General features: G+C 41.9%; 1 protein-coding gene across 4 annotated transcripts in view; it reads left to right on the forward strand.

Moving 5' to 3' along the window:
* The window catches only part of vmp1 (vacuole membrane protein 1), a 191,284-nt gene that overhangs the window by 45,385 nt on the left and 128,714 nt on the right, over positions 1 to 17,185 (forward strand). The window contains exon 1 of one of the 4 annotated variants that reach the window (XM_078548218.1): positions 11,410 to 11,515. The exons of the other annotated variants lie outside the window; for them this stretch is intronic. The gene's annotated coding sequence lies outside the window, so the exon portion shown is untranslated. Of the gene's footprint in view, positions 1 to 11,409; positions 11,516 to 17,185 lie in introns of those variants that run through there. 4 annotated transcript variants of the gene reach the window in all.

Below are 17,185 nucleotides of genomic sequence, written 5' to 3' on the forward strand. Positions count from 1 at the left end.
ATTGTGAGTGGAAACGAATACAAAAGTAGGGAGGTTATGCTTCAGTTATACAGAGCACTAGTGAGGCCATATGTGAAGTGCTATGTACAGTATTGGTCACCTTACTTAAGGAAGGATGTAAATGTGTTGGAAACAGTTCAGAGAAGGTTTACCAGATTAATACCTAGAATGGGTAGGTTGTCTTATGAGGAAAGGTTGAACAGGCTAGGTTTGTACCTGCTGGTATTTAGAAGAGTAAGCGGCAACTTGATTGAAACATACAAGATCCTGAGGGGTCTTGACAGGGTGGATGTGGAGATGATGTTTCCTCTTATGGGAGAATCTAGAACTAGGGGCCACTGTTTAAAAATAAGTGTGGCCCATTTAGAACAGAGATGAGGCGAAATTTTGTTTGAGGGCTGTGAGTCTTTTGAACTCTGTTCCTGAAAAGGCAGTGGAAGCAGAGTCTTTGAATATTTTTAAGGCAGAAGCGGATAGATTTTTGGTAAACAAAGGGGTGATAGGTTATCGGGGGTAGGTGGGATGCAGATTTGAAGTTACTATCAGATCAGCCATGATCTGATTGAATGGCGGAGCAGGCTCAAGGGGCCCAATGGCCTATTCCTGCTCCTTGTTTGTATGTTGCATAGTAAATATTTAATAGTGCAAAGCAGCAACTGGCAGTCTCTTCAGACTTGCTGATCAAGAAAACGCACACAAAATTGTGAACCATTCAGTCTTTGTCCTCTGGGCTCTTAAAAGTTATGTCACACAGAGACATCTGAGGGCTCCGACGCTTCTCACTGACAGTAAAGACCTATGTTGTTTAATCATTTCACTTTGTTGCTCAGGAGTCATTTGACCTTTTTACCCTGTTAAATTACTGATACAATTGGTGTAATTAGATTCTATTTGATGAAATAATTGAATTGAATAATAACATGTACCCTGATAGGAGAACGTCTTCTACTTCTTTTAGAGAATGGAAAAGATCCTATGCAGTTTATCTGGGTTGCAAGTATTGAATCTTTCCCCCAAATATCAATTTACTGTCTATATGGCGCAATGTGCAGAACGTGTTAATGAGGGCTGAGGCAGTCGCCAAAATTGGTGTTATTGTCTGCACAATGTTAAAAATAGCTAATGGGATTATTTTCCTGTCAAATTAACAATATTGCATGATGCCGTTAAAGTAAAATTTGTACACTCTGGTTTGTTTGATAGTCACAGTGAGATTGCCTATAGGGCATGCACAAACTAACACTGCAGTATATTGTTGCTGTAATAACCAGTGCTGCATATATAATTGAGTGGTATTTGTAGCCAGATGCCAACAATGGGCGTTATCATTTTACCAGAACCTTTCTGTGATTTTTTGGGGAATTGATTGGTGAATCTTGGAGGTGGAAAAAATATCGTACATGATTGAGGAGGAGGGTTAATGGGGGAGGGTGGGAGTAAGGGGCCTGGAAACAGGAGAAGCACCAGGGCCCATGATTTCTCTCCCTGGCCCAGGCTGGTGCTGCAATACCTTAGTTTTGAGTCTCAGTTGCCGAGCTTTTTCTGCAGTGAACCTGCAATGATTCAACCAACTACTTTGCAAATGCTGAAAGTCTTGGTAGATAGCTTTAAATGATGTGAAACCCCAGTATTGTATAAAAAAATAAGGATAGATTGGTTTAATTATCTTCCTTACCCAATTCACCCCCTGAACCCCACTTCTAGCTCATTAACCCCAGTTCAGTTGAAAGCTTCACTTAGCCCTGGTTCCCCATATACAACATCACAGGAGACCAATCAGTAATTATGAAATAAACTGAAGTTTGTGCTTCAACCTGATGCGATGCCATTGCCTCTCACAACAAGCTCAGACTTGTTTAGAATACATTTAAAAATTGTTTTTCTGGTGTTTGTTCTTTCTGTCCTGAAGGTGTTGACCCTGCTGATCTGTGGTACTGGGGGCATTGACATCCTTCAGGCACTGTGTTCAAATGGACATTTTACGTCTGTGAACTTTGTTCAGCAAGTGTTGGCTTATTCAATGCATAGAGCATCACAGCAAACCCACAATGTGTACCTTCTGTGCATTTTCCACTGGGTTTGTGGGTTTCACAATGATTAGGAATGAGAACCTTGGCTATTTTTTTTCCCTTTGCCAATTACATTTTCTTTTTACCTCTTTCCCACCCCAATCCTCTGCACCCCCCCCCCCCCCCCCCCCCCAAATAAGACAGGAGCACTAAGGACAACTGTAGCACCCCTTCCACTGTCTGGGGCTTCAATTTTTTATTACACTGACGTAGATTAAAATGAGTGTTTTTATTCTGAAGCCATTTGCTCCACATTGCTGGATTCAGAGTACCCAGATTATAAACCCATCCGTGAAATACAGTGGCCAAGTCATAGCCTCATTCATGTTCTATCACTTTTTTTCCCTGGGGAACCTATAAAGTTCATAGTGTGAAATACCATCTAGCTTTTAAAAAATGACTAAATAGTGACTAGGTTTGTGGAGAGCGGAAATAGGCGAACTAGGAAACTGAAAGGTTGGGGGAGAAGAAAAGTTGAGAAAGTTCAAGCACTCATTTGAGCAAATGGAGAAATGGAAATTTTTAAAGAACTGGGACATGAGAACAATCTCCTCTCTTTGATAATGATGTTTGAGTTGCCCCAGGCTATCAAAAATCAGCTACCTCCTTATGGGCACTGGGGAGTTTTTGATGTGCCATGCTCTGCCTCCTCTGTGCAAGAATGCAGGTCATTAGTCAGGAATGTAAGGTTCTCTTCACTTCCACTGTGCCTCAAGCTGCCTCACTTCAGCTGTGATACTTGATCGCAGAACTGATTTCGGCATTGCATTTTACAAAGTAAGCACTGAACTTGTGTGTGCATTGTGCAAGACATTCTTCCTTCTCCCCCACCCAGTGTAATATGAAATTGTATTAGTTCCTGTGGAGACTAGCTGTGGTTAGCCTGGAGTGCATAAATAACACTATGTAATGCACGGAAACGTAATTAATCAGTGTTGTACAGATCTATTTCTGCTCTGCCATCTTGTGGCTGTGTTTCATTTTACAGGCGTTAACTCAAAAATTTTAATGGTCCCAAATTTTAACTTCGGAGCTAGTTTTCAGGGGCTGGGCTTTGGCATCTTCTTCAAAACAAAATTGCAGCAAAAATGAAGCCTGGGTATTTTAAAAAATATATTCTAAAACTTGGAGCATGTTCTGAATTTTCTACATATTAATTGAAGAACGAACCAAGCTTACTGTCCTGACTCAATGGCAAGCGTTTCCAGGATTTTCAGTGTTAATACCTCCTATTGTCTGTATGTATGTATCAACCTGGTTCAAATGCAATGTCTGTAACTTGTATCGTTCAGTACAAATGGTTCATCAGCAACAACTTGCATATGTATGGCACTCTTCATATGTAAAGCCTCACAATGCAACCCCCTAAATGTTCCCCTACTGACACTTAATCCGCTTGTCCCACCTCATTCCCCATAGCCAGATCCAGCCATACCTCCTTCCTCGTATACTGGAAACATTAATATAGAAAATTCTCCTGTAGACATTGTAGAAACTCTTTCCCCTCTCTGCCCTTTTACATTATTACTATCCCAGTCTATATTAGGATAATTAAAGTTGTTGCTTGGTAGTATAGGACTCTGGTATTGCTGAAAAAGAGACATGTTGTCGAAGCTTTTTGTCTTGCATTCATCAGGACAGGTTTGCAAGAATACTAAATCTAAAGGGAACAGCAAGTTATACTGCATGAGAAGGGGTGCAGATTGGTTGACAAGAATACTATGATTTGTAGAGCTGTTATAGTCCTCCTTTATAACAATTAAAGTCCTTCATTATAACTACTTTATAACTCTTGCACCTCTCTCTAATGTCCTTGCAAATTTGTTCCGCTGTATCTTTGCCACTATTTAGTGTTGCAGATTTTTACTATTAGCCTTTATATGGCATGATTTTTTTCATATTCCCATTGTAAAGTTCTTAGTATTTTTGTGTGTCCCTTTTGTTGCTGAATATAATGCTCCCAGTCTGCCAGATTACCACTTTTTTTGGCATTTGTGTAATGAGGTTCCTTTAGCTTTACAGTCTGCTTTGCCCTCATGTTGGCTATGCTTGCTTGACCATACAAGTGAAACTTTTGCTCTGTAACCTTCCACTTTTCTTCTGGAGCTATTCCAGGTCCTACCTGTTAACGGCTCAGCCCCCGTTCACATCTCATTTCTTTGAAGTCAGCCTTGCCTAAGTTTAAAACCTTGGGTTTTGAGTGATCTTTCTTCTTTTCAAGTTTAATGTCACACTCCATGTTGTAGTCACTTTTTGCAAGATGATCTCTTACTATCAGATTATTCATTAATTCTGGTTCTGTGTTCATTACTCCTGACCTGACACCCCTTCCTAAACCTTGCCATCTCTCCATTCCCTTTCTTTAAAATCCTCCTTAAAGTCCATATTTTTACCAAGCTTTTACCTTCCCTCCTAATATCTCCTTCTTCTTGTGCTTTGTGTCTGTTTTGGTCTAAATGATGTTTCTCTGAAGTGCCATTTTCTACATGAATGGTGCTATATGCAAGCTGATGTACTACATTTTTGGGTTGGGGTAAAAGACAAAGATTGAAATCTTGACCTTTTACTTTGTAGGTAGTGTGCATTATAGTTCAGCATGTGGGTGATAAAAAGGTCAGCAATCTGATGTTTCAGCTTGCCTCTTCCCTGGTTATATTTCAATGAGATCGTGTTGCAGTGTACCATACAGCATGCAGGATGCTCCATTTTCACAGCATGTAATCAAAAATGACTTTCAGGTGACTGCAACAGTGTAATGTGAATTAAAATGCTTTTTCAGAAGAGATTTCACTCTCCCTGGATGGAAAGATTGTCTCCTGGGAGGCTTCTGTGGCACATTATATAATGTTTATTTTCCCACTTCTGTGTCTGCGTTGCGTAATTTCTGATACACATTGAAATATCAGTGGGGAAGCATGTGACTCCAATACATGCTAGATGCAAAAGATAAGTTCTCATGCTGGAGTTGCTCTCGCTGCTATTCCAGCGGGTACGAACCTGCCTACGATTTGGTTTCACATCATGGTGTGTTTTTCCCACCAGAACCAATGAGAGAGCTCTCCTGCTTAGATTTATGAATTTCACAGGATCTTAAATGACAGAAGGAGGGCATTTGGCCCATTTTGCCTGTTTTGTCACTTTGAAACAGCTAGCCAATTAGTTTAGTAGCTATCCCATTAATTTGTACATTTGGAGTAGAATATTTTGAAGATAGCTGTTTTAGATGGAATGTTTATTTCCTTATCAGCAAAATTATGTTTAAAATATTCCATTTTCCAAAATATTCCTCTTGCACTGGCAATAGAGTCTCGCAGACACTGGCTGCCCTCTGGCCTTGATCATCTTCACCTCGAAGGACAAACATGTTTATTGTCTGGGGCGTTTGGTAGGGTTCTGATGGATACACAGGTGACTTCTAAGGCTGATCTGTGCCTGGAAGGTTTGGCTGCAAATAGGACAGGATACTGTGGACGACTGAGTTTTAAATGAATTGCTGGCTGTGGATTTCCTATCCATGCCTCTGATGTGTGCTTGCTTTTGAAGGAGGCTGTACAGTTCTTTTTTATCTGGTTGCACCAGATGCAGTGATCCTGGGCAAGCTTCTCCCAGGACTCTAATTCGATATCAGAATTCCTTAGTGTCGCCTTTGGAGGGTCCTTGTAGTGTTTCCTTTGACTGCCATGAGACTGCACCTCAGGTTTAAGTTCTTCCTAGAAAATTTGCTTTGGTAAGTGAATGTCAGGCATTCTGGCTATGTGATCAGTCCATTTCAGCTATGACTGTCTCAATATGGAATGGATGCTTGGCATGCCAGCTGGGGTGAGCACCTCATTTCTGGTATTTTGTCCTGCCATCTGAACTTCAGAAACTTCTGGAGACAGCTCAAGTGAAAGTGGTTGAGCTTCTTCACATGACACTGGTACACAATCCAAGTCTCATGTATGGAGTAGATTGGGCAGGACTATTGCTCTATAGACTTTCAGTTTGGCAGGCAGACTTATTCCTCTTCATTCCCAGACTAATGTTCAAAGTCTGCTGAAGGCTGTGCTTGCTTTGGCAATCCTTGTATGTGCCTCATCATCAATATAGGCAGCTTGAGAGTGTGCTGCCGAGATAAGTGAAGTTATCCATTGCTGATAAATTCTGGTCAAGGACTGAAACCTGTGGGGGCTTTTCTGGAGCAGGCTGGTACATTACTTCAGTTTTCTTTGTGCTGATTATAAGGCTGAAATTGTTGCATGCATTGGAGAATAAGTCCATGCTACATTGCATGTTGAGCTCTGAACCAGCAGTTAGTACACAGTCATCGGCAAACAGGAAATTGTGAAATCTGACCTTGGATACCTTATTCTTTGCCTGGAATCATCTCAGATTGAGCAGCTTCCTGTCCATATGATATCTGATTTCGATGCCAGGATCGCCATCATGGAAGGCATCAGAGAGAGTGGCAGAGAAAAACATGCTGACGAGGGATGGCGCTAGTAGCAAGCCCTGTTCAACACCATTAGTGACACGGAATGAGTCAGAAGACTCACCATCATCAGGACATGCACGAGCATGCTGTCATGGAACTGTCGAACCATCATGATGAATTTCTCCATTACCTTCCAAAGGCCCTCATGGCTGACTGTCAAAGGCCTTGGTCAAGACAATAAAAGGGAACCCCAAGGTCTTCTATAAGCATATAAATAATAAAAAGGTGGTAAAAGAAGAATAGGGCTGATTAGGGATTTTAAAAAAAAGAGCACATGAAGGCAGGAGAAATAGCGGAGGTACTAAATGAGTACTCTGTACCTGCCTTTACAAAGGAAGAAGCAGCTACCCAGGTTGAGGTGAGAGGAGGTAACTAGCATGCTAGAAAAATTTACAATTGAGAAGGAGGAGTTAGAAAGACTGTCTTTACTTAAAATAGATAAGGTACCAGGACTGGATGAGATGCATCCAAGGGTACTGAGGGAAGTGAGAGTGGAAATTGCAGAGGCACTAGTTTTCCAGCCTTCCTTAGTCACGGGTGGTGACGGAGGACTGGAGAATTGTGAATGTTACACCCTTGTTCAAAAAGGAGTGCAAGGATAAAGCTGGCAACTACAGACCAGTCAGTTTGGCTTCAGTGGTAGGGAAACTTCTGGAAACTACAGTTTGGGACAAAATCAGTAGTCACTTAGACAGGTGCGGGATAATTAAGGAAAGCCAACATGGATTCATTAAGGGAAAATCATGTTTAACTAACTTGCTGGAGTTTTTTGAGGTGGTAACTGAGAAGGTTGATGAGGGCAATGCTGTTGATGTGGTGTATATACTTGAGGAAGGATGTGAAGGCATTGGAGAGAGTACAGAGGAGATCCGGAAGAATGATTCCAGAGCTGTATCTATGAGGATAGATTGGAGAGGCTGGGACTATTTTCCTTGGAGAAAAGAAGGCTGAGGAGACTGGATAGAGGTATTCAAGATCCTGAGGGGTATGGACGAGGTAAATGGTGAGAAACTGTTCCCACTCAAGAGAGCATCAAGAACTAGGGGGCACAGGTTTAAAATTATTGGCAGAATGAGTAATAGTGATGTGAGGAAGAATTATTTTACCTAGAGGTTGGTTGGAGTCTGGAACAAACTTCCTGAGAGGGTGGTGGAGGCAGGTTTGATCGAGGTATTCAAAAGGGAATTGGATTGCCAACTGAAAAGAGAATGTGCAAGGTTACAGGGATAAGGCAGGGGAGTGGGACTCAGTAGAATGCTCTTTTTCAGAGTCAGTGCAGACTTGATGGGCCAAATGGCCTCCTTCTGCACTGTAAAGATTCTGTGATTCTATAATGTGGTGTAGAGGTCCATGTTCTGTTCTTGGCATTTCTCCTGCAGCTATCTAACTGCAAACACAATATCAATGTTTCCTTGACCTTTTCTGAAATTGCACTCTCGCTGGCAGCAGATCGTAATCATGATGTTGCATTAAGCGGTTCAGAAGGATTCTAGTAAAGGATTTGTTGACAATAGAGAGGAGTGAGACTCCTCGGAGTGTCACAAAATTGGCAAGTTCCTTTCAGCTTGTACAGGTGGTCAATGGAGACATTTTTGTATTCTTCTGGTTTGGTTTCTTGCTCCCACATCTGTCATCTATCATCTATCTGTCACAAGCGAGGTTCTTGACCAGGCATTGGCCTCAACCCTTGTAGACCTCAGCTAGGATAGCATCAGCTTCTGGAGCTTTGCTGCTAGACATGAGTTTGATTGCGTTCATTGTTTCTAACAGTGTGGAAGGGTGCGTTCTTAATTTCTAATGGCGTCGGAGGGTCATCAAGAGAGCAGTTGATGGCAACCTCTAGCAGCCTGTTGACTTCTTAATTGACGGATGGCGGCTAATTGAGGATGTGGTTTGTGTTCTGCCCATCTTTCTAGAATTTGGGTTTTTTCTCTGAACGTGCTGACCTATCAGCACTGAGGATTGGTGATGAACTAGTAGACTGGGCCGCTTAGACAGATTTCAGAAGATCTTAGAATCTTTTGCAACCTTTGTGGTCTGTGTATGACTGAAGGATGTAAGGGAGGGTTAGCACCATTCACAGGCAGGCTTCCTACACTCTTTGGAGTGGCTCATCCTGTGTTGGTCCTCACCTTTTTTATTCATTCACGGGGTGTGGGCTTTGCTAGCTCGGCTAGCTTATATTGCCCATCCCTAGTTGCCCTTGAGAAGGTGGTGGTGAGCTGCCTTCTTGAACCGCTGCAGTCCATATGGTGTAGGTACACCCACAGTGCTGTTAGGAAAGGAGTTCCAGGATTTTGACCCAGTGACAGTGAAGGAACAGCGATGTATTTCCAAGTCAGGATGGTGAGTGACTTGGATGCCTTCACCCAGCTCTCATCTGTGGTGCAAGTAGCTTTAGCATGCAACAGTGGCCACACTCCAGTAAACCGCTTCGGGTGGACGAACCAGGTGAGGGTCGCTGTCGGGTCTTCTACTCTCAGCAACTTGGAGATTTGTCTACAATGGCATACAAAGACGGATTGCGGCAGACTAGGTGGATGAGACCAATCTCAGGTTCAAAGGCCTTGAAAGCAGGTCAGTACCGTATTGTGTAAATGTAGAGCTTGACAAGATGATGCCCTGTTCACTCATTACCTCCGGATCTATCTCCTGCTGTCTAGACTCACTTTGCCACTGGACCAAGATAGGTCAGGATGAGAGTGAGGCTGATGATGCGCAACTCTCCCTCAATGATCCAATTCACGTGTAAGTCATGTTCTTTCTATCACTTGTCATCCATCATCTATCTCACAAGCCCTGTGGCAAAAAGCGAGTGATGTAGCAGCAGGTGTGGATTCACTAGAAGCTATATCTGCAAACTTGCGCACAGTTCAAGCTCACAGGGTCATTTTTCATTGGAAGGCAGCAGAACTGGAGCTTGCCAGCTCCCTGAGCGACTGAGCAGCCTTTTTCAGGGCTACACTGCTTACCTATAAGAGGGAGATGGCGGCACAGTAGTAATGTCACTGGATGAGTAATCCAGAGGCAAAGGCTCTGGGGACATGGGTTCAAATTCCACCATGGCAGCTGGTGGAATTTAAATTCAATTCATGAATCTGGAATTAAAGCTAGTCTCAATGATGGTGACCATGACAACCATCATCGATTGATGTTTAACCCCGTCTAGTTCATTAATGCCCTTTAGGGAAGGAAACCTGCTATCCTTACCTGGTCCAGCCTACATGTGACTCCAGTAATGTGGTTGGCTCTTGACTGCCTAGCAAACCACTCAGTTCAAGGGCAATTAGGAATGGGCAATAAATGCTGGCCTTGGCAGCGACACTCACATCCCATGAAAGAATTTTTTTTTAAAAAACCTCCCTAGTATGAGGAAGGGGCTAGAAAAAGTGCCCTAAACATTGTCTGCTTCATTTTCCTGGCCAACAGGCCACAGCTGTCAGTGGTCCCATCAATGAGGTAGTAAGTCGATCTCAAAAAAGAAAGTAAAAGTGACACGAATCACCATTGGTGTTGGAGTGTGCACACCCTCATGGACAACGCCACAGCTGACGGACGTGAGGGAACTGCTTTTGTCGGTAGGGAGTTGCTAGGTGCAACGTCCAGCTCGCCGCCCTCAGTGAGACTCATCTACTTGAGGAGGGTCAGCTCAAGGAAATTGGTGCAGGTTAAGCATTCATTTGGAGTGACCATGCAAAGAAAGAACAGAGCAAAGCTGACGTAGCCTTGCTGTCATGACCCAACTAGTCAATGACCTGACTTGCCTTCTCAAGGGTAGTAATGGTCATCTGATGGTTCTTAAACTCCTCCTGCATAGCACAAACTCTCATCAGTGTCTCTGCCCCTACCACATCCAACCCTGGTGAAGTCAAGGATAAATTCTATGATGACCTGCATGCCTTGATTGCTACTGTGCCAAAGTCAGACAAGCTAATCATTCTTGGTGACTCAGTGCAAGAGTTGATGCATATCACCAGGTGTGGGAAGATGTCATCAGGGAATAAAGGGATTGGCAGTTGCAACAGCAATGGGGGTCTCTTGCTTAAGATGTGTGCTGAGCAAGAGCTCTTAATCACCAACACTGTTTTCCATCTCCCTAATGGCATTAAGAATTCTTGAATGAACCGCTGTTCAATGCATTGGCACCCAATTAATTATGTCATCACCAGGCGGAGGGACAGGATGTGTGTGTAATGAAAGCCATGTGTGGTGCTGACTGCTGGACAGTCTTTCATTTCAAAGCTAAACATCACGATCCATCTCTTTAGATGCCCCCAGGGCATGAAGGTCCAGAAGTGTTTTAAGGCTCATGAAGGAATCTCTCAAACTCAAGAATCACCAATGTACAGCGAAAACGGACACTTGTTGCATTGTGGATGACTGGGCGACCTTCTGGAATATAGCGTACTCCACTGCCCTAGAAGTCCTTGGCCCTACCTCTCGTAAGCATCAAAATTGTTTTGATGAAAACAATGAGGTAATCCAGAAACTACTGGTGGTGAAACATCACTTCTACAGGGTTCACCACAGTGATAAGTCATCACACTCTTGATGCCTACTGAAACATCTGTAGGATTGTCCGGTCAGTGCAAATTCAGATGCAAGATAGAATCTGAAAACAGACAAACTTCAGTCTCCCCTCTGGTACCTATCCCAAGGTGATTTTCCTCTTGTGCGAACCTAAACAGGCAGTGAAACTATTCAGCCACAGAAAGTATCATAGCAGAGCCTGACCCTGTTTCCATCAGCACGTGCATTTTCCAGCAAGAATCACTGGATAGTGATCAGGAGCAAACACTTTTTGTGTATGTTTTCTTGTCTCTGGGCCAGCTGCAGAACCGTAGCCTAGCTCAGTTAATTCAGCACAGATGAGGCAGAGAAAACAGCTGGAGGTTAGAGAACAAGCACTCAGCTGTGACAGAGCACATTGGAGCCGCAGCGTGTTGTCAGTTTATGCCTGTAATTCCTTCAGGTGAGCTACTGATCCTGTGATTGGGGGTGTGGGAGAAAAGTAAGCAGCGTGTGAGAGGTGGTGTTGGTGGGGGAGAAATGGTGAGGTAAGGGGAGGAAGAGTGGAAATATATTACATAGAAGTCAAACTCTGCCCGAGCAAGTGAGGAAAAAATCTACAACTTTGCACCCACTCACCCATCTTCTTGCAGTTGGTTAAAATGGTATTAACACTGTCTTTTAGGGGTAGGTTACTTGCCTGCTTTGTGTTTGAGGTATTTTGTTTCATTAGAGACCAAGAAGGGAGTTGGGGAGATGATACCGTCATCAAAATTGAGGATTTTACAGTAAAATTGCACACTTTGAAACTTGTATAAGAGAATTTGTTCAAAAAGGTTTGGTTTATCAGTGTCGTTTCTAACTAATTTGAAAGTGATGCAGCTACTGTTAGCCGGTCTTTCTGCAATATTGCAGCTGTGCCTGTCTAGGATAAGCCAGCAGATGGCGCTCAGAGCTCATCACAAAGTAGTCGAAGGTAGATTTCAGAGTAAGATTGATACATGATGGCATGATTACATACTTTACAATTAATTGACCTGTTGGACTGGGTGAAGATTTGAGGTGTCTGTTGCAGGACACTACACAAGCTACACACACTACAACAACAATAACTTAACAATAACAATAACTTAATAAGCAAAATTTGACATTACGCCACTTAAGGTGAATTTGGGGCAGATAGCTTGATCGAAGGTATTTTTAAGGAGTGTCTTATAGGAGAAAAGAGAGGGGGAAAAGCAGAGATTTTGGGAGGGAATTCCTGGGCTTCAGACCTTGGCAACTGAAGGCACTTCAGTGGTGGAGTGATTAAAATTGGGGTTGCTTGAGACCAGAGATGAGTAAATAGGACTTGGAGCGAGTAAAGAAATGGACAGCAGAGTTTTAGAAGACCTTCAATTTATGAAGGGTAAAATGTAGGCTGGCTGTGAGTGAATTGGAATAGTCAGGTCTATAGGCAGCAAGAGAATGAGGGTTTGTGCAGCAGATGAGATGAGCTGAGGCAGAATTGGGCAATGTTATAGGGGTGGAAACAAGCAGTCTTAGTGATGGCACAGGCATGTAATCGAAAGCTCACCTTGAGGTCACATGATACCAATGTCTACGCTAGGAGAAAAGATGAGATAAATTAAGAAAGGGTGATTAGAAACTCCTAACTTGAGCTTGTAGGCATTTAGATTGACCAAAGGATATAATTGACCCAATTCTCTCCTGTGAAAACCTCAGTGGAATCCATTCGCTACACTAGGTGGCATTGACTCTATGACTAATCAATGGACTGATGACTCAGACCTAAATAACCTAAAATTTGCATACTTGAGGAAGAGGAAAGTTCCCCACTTGAAATACAAGTTAATCACCAGTTTATAAGTCTCCAAGCAACGATTGATTGAATGGGCAAGCTGCTGGTTCCCAGCTCTAAGCCAACATTGCTTTAAAGCCAGGTGGGAAGGAGTGATCTGAAGTGTGCTTTTACATTTTTTCTCCTGACCTTATTTATTATCTTTCCTCCCAGCCCTTCAGAAGTTGCTATGTTAGGGAGTTATGAAAAAAATGCTGGAAACACAAAGTAAGCCTGTTAACATCTGAAGAGGCAAGTTAATGTATGGGTGGGCCTCTTCATCAGAACTACTCTGATAAAAGGTCTCTATCCAAAATGTTAACCCTTGTTTCCTCCTTTCTGATGCTCATGGTTGCTCATATTATAAAGCAGGAGAAGCTCTCACTTGGCATGAACAGTGGAATAGAAGGCCCATTAGTATTGACTGAATCTATAATGGAAAGTTTTTTTTATTAATATTTAATGACACTCTTGATAAGCAAACAAAATGTGGTTGTCAAATATTCTTGTCCAATAGAAATCACTAATCAGCTACACGTGTAGCTGTGGTGGTAGCATTTCAATTGTGCTCTAATTTTAGTATAAACCGCCTTATGTACACTCTCAATGCAGGTAAATCTGCTACACGTGTATATTTACTTAACAAACATTGCCACCGTTCAGTAACCAAGGAAGTAAAGCACTCACTCAGAACAAAAAGCACTCGCAAACTTAGCTTTTCATCATGCCACTTTTACCAGCAAATGCCACAAAAAAGCTTGAAATTTGCATGCTATGCTGTGCAAATGGGCATATTGAGATCACAATTGTATTTGCTAGTTAAAAATGCAATTGTCCACATCTGTATTTCCAGTTAGCCACATGTGTTATACTGCTTAAACAGAAATAGCTATTACATCTCTTTATGTAAATAAAAAGCATGCTAGAGTTCTGTTAACGAAGCTCCGATTCATTGTGCTGTGGGAGAGTGGGATATGGTTTCGTTACTGTGACTGTCCACATGGCCTCAACTGTGCCTTTGTGAAGATTCTGAGCAGAGCTACGGGGGAAATGCAGGAGAGTGGCGCTAGGTGAATTGCTCTTTCAGTGGGCCAGCACAGACAGCCTCCTGTGCTGTAACCATTCTATGATTCTAAGAGGTCAGAAACCTACACCAAAACCAGCATGGTGAGGCAAGAGAAGTTCCTTTTATAAGACTGCAAAGAACATCTCTGAACAGGTGTTTTACGTAAAAAAAAAATAGAAATTATCTACTCTATAAGAATACTTGGCAAGATGTGTTCTACAGGTTTGTTAAAAGACTGAACATTGCGTGGGCTAATTCTCCAAATGGAACTGAAATATGCTAGGCTGGTAGTTTTGGGTGATACTTGGGTGCTGTTTTATCATTGCATGTCATATGGCATGTCGTGACTAGGAACTGGCCTTGTGCCAATGGTTTGTTTGCACAGAAGTCAGGAGGATGGGAATTTACAGTTTCTGCAGCAGAATGCAAATACAATCCCAAATGCAAGTAGCTGACAAGATTGTTTTCAAGATTACAAAATTGAGATCACCAACTGTGGAAATGAGTTTTTCTGCTGCTCCAATTTTGTTTGGTATCAATATTTAATAGAGAATACTAATTGGGTACAGCTGTGATGATTGATGAAGTGTGCATGTAGCAGGTTCAGATTTCATCAGTGGCTGCTTTACCATGTGGTGAAGAGGAGTGCTGAAATAATAGCTGCTGGGGTAAAGCTCCTGATTGTATTCCCCCACTCTGAAACACCCGATCTCTTATGCTTCCTCCAAATTTGAAATTGCATTAGCTCAGACACATGACCAATAACAGATTCTGAAATGACTTTCCAGGTGAGTTTGTGTGAGATTTTACCATAATGCGATGACTGTCCTACGGTCGTATGTTTTAACAATGATTAAAATTAATCATTCTTTTAGTTCAAAACTAAAAGATATGACTGGCACATTTGGAGAATCACATTTTCCTTGCTCTTTTTTTGCTTGCCTCAGCTCACTCCTTCCCTGCCTGCTTTCCCAATGTCCCTCAGCAAAATCTTGAAGCATTCGCATCAAATTTCAGTTACTCTTGGAGCAATGGTTGAAAGCCCTGCCCCAAAGCGCTTTCATAAAAATTGGAAGTAATAGATGCCACTGATAGAGGATATACATACATTTGGGCTATATAAGTGTTTAATTTCTGAGTGTTGATTTGGGTTTATTGTGCCACATAGATTAAAATTTATAAGAGGCAGAGCAAAGCATTTCCTACTCTGCCTTATTAAAATACTTCAACCCTAGACATCTAAGGAATGCCATTAATGTCAGTATAAGATCCCCATTTCCCACAGTAATCCTGCTTTTACTGATAAATTATGGAAATCTTTGTGCCACGAAACCATATTCATTTGCCCTTGGGTTGGGGCAGTTGCAAACACTTTTAATTGAGAATGTTTCTATTTGGGAGGGAAAGACGAGCCTCATCTCTCCATGTTGGGCAGGTTTCAACCCAGGTCCCACAGATATTCTATTCCAGTGTGTCACCCAGCTTCTAAGTTTAGTTCCCATTAAAGTTTCTTGAATATAAAGTTTCTTATTGTTCTTTGGAATGATGAATCTCCTGTTCATTTTGAAAATGTGCTGTGGTTTTACAAATGGGTGTATGAAAAGAAACCTGAATTCGGGTCTTAAATTTTTTTTTGTGTACTTTATGCTTAAGGTGAGTGACACTTTCCGCTTCGACACCCAGTGTTAGCAAAAAGACCTGGGAGGAGAATCGGCCTTGCACTGTAACAGTCTTTTGATCCATCTTATCCACCTACACACATTATTCCCTTGATGCATTTCTTCTAACCCTAAATTTCATTTGTTGGCAAGAACTAGCCCAGTTCCTTCGCAAAACTCATTAAAGTTTCTTGTTTCACCCCAACCCACTATCAATAATCTGTTCCACATTTTCTACCATCCCTTATAGTAGGAAAATTCCTCCTCCGTTTTCTTTTGTTGTCCTTAATTTGTAAATATGACTGACCCCTTGTGCTTAAATTCTGTACACGGCAGAAAAGCTTGCTTTGGCTGAACAATGCTTCAGCACTCTAACTCTCCCAACCTAGCATGCAACTGAGTTTTGGACATCCCTTTATGCTGCCTGATATATGTTTCAATGTAGAAAAGCTCTTCCCTATACCAGTTTCAAATTTATATCTTCTTCTATAAACTTGTTCTCATTCTGCTGGCTTGTTTTACCTTGAAGTAAAACACTGTATTTATCTAAGCTGCTTAATATTTTATATTCCACTAAGTCTTCCTCCCTCCACTGCCACTTTTTCTTTTCTGCAAAGCTCCAGTTTCTTTAATCCTGCTCATAACTCAACTCTTTCACGTTTGGAATCATATTTTTGTTGAGAGATCTCATCTGCATGTACACCCATTTTCTAGTGTGCTGGCCAGAATTGAACACAATACAGCAAGCGTGGTCTGACCAATGCAATGTAAAGCATTAGCGTAATTTCTGAAGTCTGGTATTCCATTGTTCTATGTATATACCGAGCATTTCATTTGTTCATTACTTTCAGCTTCTCTGAAGTCGTCTTGTGTCAATTTTGTGCAATTTAGTTCATCCCAGAATTTTCTAACCAACATGTAACACTTCACATTTGGTATTAAATTTATTTGCCATTTGTTGACTCAGTTGCATTATTCTGCACATCTTGAGCTGCTCTTTTCACCTCCATAATTTAGTGTTGTCGTTTATTTTAGTTTTAGCATTTGTGTTTCTTGTGTGAAAAGACAGCCTCAAGCATTGTCCCTTATTGGTCGGACTTAGCTCAACACCCCTTTCCAGATATAGCATAGTGCTATGATCCTAGATCAGATGCCCAAGATTTTGGTAAGATCTGGTTAGGGTCCAAAAAAGTTTTGTTAATAGTTGAAGCCACAAAATTCTGTTGTATAAGTGTCTGGCACATATAGGATTAACGTGGGACTGAGTTCAGTACTGTCCCCACAGTGATGTATGAGAACTCATGACAGTCAGTCTAACGTTGGACAGAGCCAGGTGCACAAGCAAGCATGGAGACAGTTCCTAGCTTGAACCCTTTACTATACGTAGTACTTGTAGTTAATAAATACATACAGTTAGCCTACTTAAGACTATGAAGACATCATTAAGAACTACTGAACGGTATCCAATACCTTACAACATGGTGGAGTAAATGGAAAACCCAAAACCTTGCAAAAAATGGAGAGAAACTAAACTCCTGCAAGACTAAAGAAAAATTCAAAGAAATATTC

Source organism: Cetorhinus maximus, chromosome 9, assembly GCF_964194155.1.
Source record: "Cetorhinus maximus chromosome 9, sCetMax3.hap1.1, whole genome shotgun sequence".
Classification (NCBI taxonomy): Eukaryota; Metazoa; Chordata; class Chondrichthyes; order Lamniformes; family Cetorhinidae; genus Cetorhinus; species Cetorhinus maximus.